Source organism: Octodon degus, unplaced genomic scaffold (assembly GCF_000260255.1).
Source record: "Octodon degus isolate 3935 unplaced genomic scaffold, OctDeg1.0 scaffold00068, whole genome shotgun sequence".
NCBI classification, from domain to species: Eukaryota; Metazoa; Chordata; class Mammalia; order Rodentia; family Octodontidae; genus Octodon; species Octodon degus.
In genome coordinates this window covers 9400643-9405917 of record NW_004524644.1, presented here as the reverse complement: position 1 = coordinate 9405917, position 5275 = coordinate 9400643, and the positions used below count along the sequence as shown (strand labels likewise).

General features: G+C 37.9%; 1 pseudogene; it reads right to left on the bottom strand.

Moving 5' to 3' along the window:
- Positions 1-321: 321 nt before the first annotated feature.
- On the bottom strand, positions 322-2577 carry LOC101593330 (annotated as a pseudogene).
- Positions 2578-5275: the final 2698 nt, after the last annotated feature.

Sequence of the window (5275 nt, the reverse complement as noted above, 5' to 3'; positions counted from 1 at the left end):
AGCTATCTTAACAAACACTCCTTTAAACATCAGGTAATCTCAACACTTCAGAGACACAAGATTTGGTCTATTAAGGAAGCTGGCTCGGTAACTAAGGACTTCAGACGTCGCAAAGTAAACAGTTAAGTTACATCTTACCACAAATATCTCAAGCTGTTAAAATAAAGCAAAGTGAAACTAGAGAAAGCACTGCTAACTCTGCTTTAGTGCTTAAAATATCACAGTATTACTTAGAAGTAGAAAGAAATCTTATCTTCCCCTTAAAAGTAGTTATCATGCCATACAGACTTAACAAAAAAAAATCCACAAAAATATATATTATCAGAGGGAAGGAAGGGTAAAGCACTGCACTTGCATTAGTAGTTCTTTGGGCTGAACTCGGTCTATGTCTTCCTTGAGCCACGTGCTGTCATCTCCTTCAAGGGCTAGCATCTCCTCATTGACAGTAGCAGCCGTGTCGTCGGCGGTGGGCATTCGGTAATGGTTCGTCCTCATCAGTGCCTAGACTCAGCTTGATCATCCTGTTAATCCTGTTCGCGTGTCTCTGCTGGTCTTCCAGGCTGAAGCCAGAGGACAGCAGTGCAGTTTCGTGCAGCAAGATGACCAGATCCTCCAGAGACTTGTCGTTCTTTTTTACCTCAGGCTTTTGCCTCAAGGTCTCGATAATGGAGTGGTCAGGGCTTATCTCCAGGTGCTTCTTTGCCGCCATGTAACCCATCATGGAGTCGTCTCTTAGGGCTTGGGCCTTCATGATTCTTTCCATGTTCACCATCTAGCTATATGTGCTTGTGACAATACAGCATGGGGAACGTCACTAATTGGTTTGACGCAACCACCTTTTCTACCTTTTTCTCCAGTATGTCTTTCATGATTTGCACAGGTTTTCACTTTGTCTTTTTCTCTTCTTCTTCTTTCTTTTTTTTTCTATTCATCTTCTGGAAGTTCCAAGCCCTCTTTTGTAAGTGACACTAAAGTTTTCCCCTCAGATTCCTTCAGCTGCTGATCACAGTACTCATCACTGGGACTGATCATGTAGATCACTTCTAAGCCATGCTTCTGGAGCTGTTCCACAAAGGCTGAGTTAGCTACCTTGTCCTTGGTTTCGCCTGTGATGTAATAGATGTGCTCTGGTTCTCCTTCATCCTGGTGCAATAGTCCTTGAGAGAAACCATCTCATCCCCAAAAGCAGATGTGTAGTAGCATAGCAGTTCTGAAAGCTTCTGATTATGAGAGTCTTCATGTATCCCAAGATTTATGTTCTTAGAAAACTGCTCATAGAACTTCTTATAGTTCTCCTTATTCTCTGTCAGTTGAGTGAACAATTCTAAGCACTTTTTTGCCAAATTCTTTCCAATGACTCAAACTTTCTCTCCATTGTAACATTTCTCAAGAAATATTTAGAGGGAGATCCTCAGAGTCCACCACCCCTCTGATGCAATTCAGGTACTCAGGGATCAGCTCCTCACAGTTATCCATGATGAAAAACTCTGTGAACATGCAACTTGTTGTTCTTCTTCTTTCTGTTTTCAAATAGGTTAAAAGAAGCTCATTGTGAGACAAAATGAAGAGCCCTGAATTCCTACTGTCCTTCAACAGAGACATACTTCACTGTCAGGGGATCCTCCCAGTTATTGGCAAGACTTTGTAGAACTCCCCATACTCCTCAGTAGCATTATTGTCAGGGTTTCTGGTCCAGGTGGGATTTGTTTTGTTCAGTTCTTCTTTGTCGATATACTTCTCCTTAATTTTCTTCTTCTTCTTGTCACCATCCTTCTTTTCTTCCTCTTCATCAGAACCAACATCTTCTATTTCAGGCTTGTCATCAGACTCCTTTTCTTCTTTTACTTTGTCTTCCTCTCTGTCCTCTTTTTCTTCAGCTTCATCTTCACTCACTTCTTTATCTTGTTCCTTCTCTACAGAAAAAGTAATGGGATAACCAATGAACTGTAAATGCTTCTTCACAATCTCTTCTATTCTTTCTTCCAAGTACTCCATTTGGTCTTCTTTCAGACATAAGATAACCTTTGTTCCTCTGCCCATAGGTTCACCCGTGTCTGTCCTCTCAGTGAAGGACCCTCCTGCTGAGGACTCCCAGGCATACTGCTCATCATCGTTATGCTTAGTGATCACAGTCACTTTCTCAGCAACCAGGTAGGCAGAGAAGAAACCCACATCAAATTGGCAAATCATGGAGATGCCTGTGCCTACCTGCAAAGCCTCATTGAAGGCCTTGGTCCCTGACTCGGCTATGGTTCCAAGGTTGTCGATCAGGTCAGCCTTGGTCATTCCAATCCCAGTATTCATGACTGTGAGTGTGCGGTCTTGCTTGTTCAGAATGAGGTTAATGTGCAGCTCCTTGCTGGAGTGAAGCTTATTGGGATCTGTCAGGCTTTCATACCTGATTTTGTCCAAAGCATCAGATGAATTGGAAATCAACTCCCTCAGGAAGGTCTCTTTGTTTAAGTAAAAGGTGTTGATGATCAGGGACATCAACTGTGCAATTTCTGCCTGGAAGGCGAAGGTCTCCATCTCCTCTTCCTCTGTGGACTGGTACTGGGTCTGGGTCTACTCTGGCATCCTGGCTGAGTGCTGTGAAAATGGACATGGTAACCGCTTTTAGACACTGAAGCAATTAGTTAATTTAGTCTGATCATTTTATTTTCCAGTATTTACCTAAACATTCCTTTTCTTTTGCATAGTGTTGTATCTGTATCCTAATGATTTTATCATATCAAAATTTAAAATGCTATAAACACTGGATTACTGCTTGTGATAATACGTACCTTCCTTGACTCTTAGTCTATTCAGTAGTATATTTTCATTTTATAAACATATGGTAATATTACACTTTTAATGACAAGTCATAGGCTCAAATTTTATATTTTGTAAATTTAAAACATGTTTTATTTCAATTATTTGAAATTTGTTTTTATTTTGTATGGCTTAATAACCTATCTATATATGTATATACATTTATAAGTGGTTTATAAAAAACATGCATGGCCTGGAATAAAACCCAGTGGCAGAGCACCTGTCTGGCAAGTACAAGGTCCTGAATTAGATTCCTGCAAATACATAAATAAATAAATAAATAACATGCAAATTTTATTATATTGAAGTCAACTTTTTGAGAGTTTAGATGTCCAGCACTGACTTGCAACACTTCAAAGCAGGGATCTAAATTTAGGGTTTTTTTTTTTTGGTTTTGGAGGATTTTTCTTTTACTTTTCCTTTTTTTCTTCGAGACAGATTCTTACTATGCAGTTCAGATTGGTCTGAACTCATTGTGTAGCCCAGCCAAGCTGGTCTCAAACTCGTGACAAGTCTTAGCCTTCTGTATGCTGCAGTAACAGTCACGCTCTACCGAACCTGACTTAAATTTCATTTTTAAGGCAAAAATTTTAAAAATTACTAAATTCTGTGCACTGACTTCTGAAGGGGGTTTTATGAGCTTCTGAACATATGTAATTCCAAATACTCTTTCAGTAGGCTTACAGTCCTCATAAAACCCTAATTTGTTAATTCATAAATATGAATATTAATTACAATCTAGATAATGAAAATGAGATATAAAAACATCATATATATATATAAATTTTACCAATAAACTAAATAAAAATATTAATCTTACACAGGCCATCTGAAAGATTACATTTTCTACTGTAAAATAAAAGAAATATTAGAACAGCACATAATTATCTCAGATTAGCACTGTCACAAGAAGAATTCATCTCTTCCAGTTTTTCGTTCTCTTTCTATATCACATTTTACAAGAAAAAATATTTGGGTCATGCGAGTTAAAGTGATAAAATTTGGAGTTTGTTTTGTCTGAACCCAAGCATAGTATAAATATTTTGTTATTAGATTTGAAGTCAAAAATACCAAATACTATTTTATCAAAAGTTCAGAAAAAGCCAGGGTGATGGTTCATGCCTGCACTCTCAGCACTTGGCAGAGGCTGAGGCTGGAGGATTCTTGTAAGTTCAAGGCCTGCTTGGACTACAAAGTGAGCTCAAGGCCAGCCTGAACTGTATAGCAAGACCCTGTCTCCAAAGGACAAGGAAAAAGAAAAAATCAAAGAAAATTGATCTTGATGGCAAACCCAGTGACTCAAATTAGAGATTAAGCAACAAAGTTTTGTTTAAATACTGAATATTTAAATCAAAAATTAAAAGTAAAATGAGTTTATCCACTATAGAAACTATGGAAAAGTGGTTATCAGGCCAATTTGGAGTCTTTCTTATTAAGTCAATAAAATCCAGTCATTCTTCCTAATCAATGATACCTAAGATCAAAGTCCATGCAGAAATTTGAATAAAAGCATCATTTTACATAAATTCCCATAAAACATTAAGGGCTCACATGCTTGTATTTAATACTAATACTTAAGTTAATGTTGACTTCATTGCATATATGTATGTTCACATAAAAATTCTCATGGTATATTACTTTTAAAGATAGGGATCATGAATATGTCCTTGACTTTATTCACCCTCTTAGAACAGTGTTATAAGACAAGCATTTAACAATCATTTCTATTATTTTGTCAACAATATGATCAGAAAGTATTTCCACTTTGAGAAAAGAAAGAACTTGCTGAAAGAACACTTGTTACTTATATGTTTAAATATTCTACCTAGATATTGTTTTTTCCACTAGATAAAATGAAATAGTCTCACTGATAGTTTTATTTTATGAAATATTTTGATTTTTTTCCAATAAAAGTACCTAAAATATCAACAAATATTGTAAGAAAAATTAAAATATGATTGGAGCATTTCCCTGAGCAGTGCATTTTGTCTCAGTCTATGCTCACTAGAGAAACAAATTTTGTGTGAAGTATGCAGATGTATAGATTTATGCAATTTCTTACAGTGGCTACCCGCATGGTAGGGTGTGGAAAACCCTAAAAGGCTGTCAGTGCACCTTCCTTTGTCTCCCTGAGCAGGCAGAACCATCTGCTGTGGAAGAAGAAAGGATGGCTCTGGAATTTCAGGAGTGTCTGCTGCACGTAGGTGAGGCTGACAGGGGACCTCGCCAGAGAAGCAGGAGCAGCAGTCCTTCTTCATTTCCCTCTGACTCCCTTCAGGCTGCAAGCCTGTAGGTTGATGTCACTCCTGCCCGAGGGGTGGGGGAATCTGTGTCTTTAGTAAAACAGTTTAACCACACCCACAACTGTGCTGATCCAGTTTAGTAGAGCCTTCCTCACACAAGTTGATGCAGTTAACAGCGTCACGGTTTTATCTTGACTATGTGTAATGTATTACATTTTATA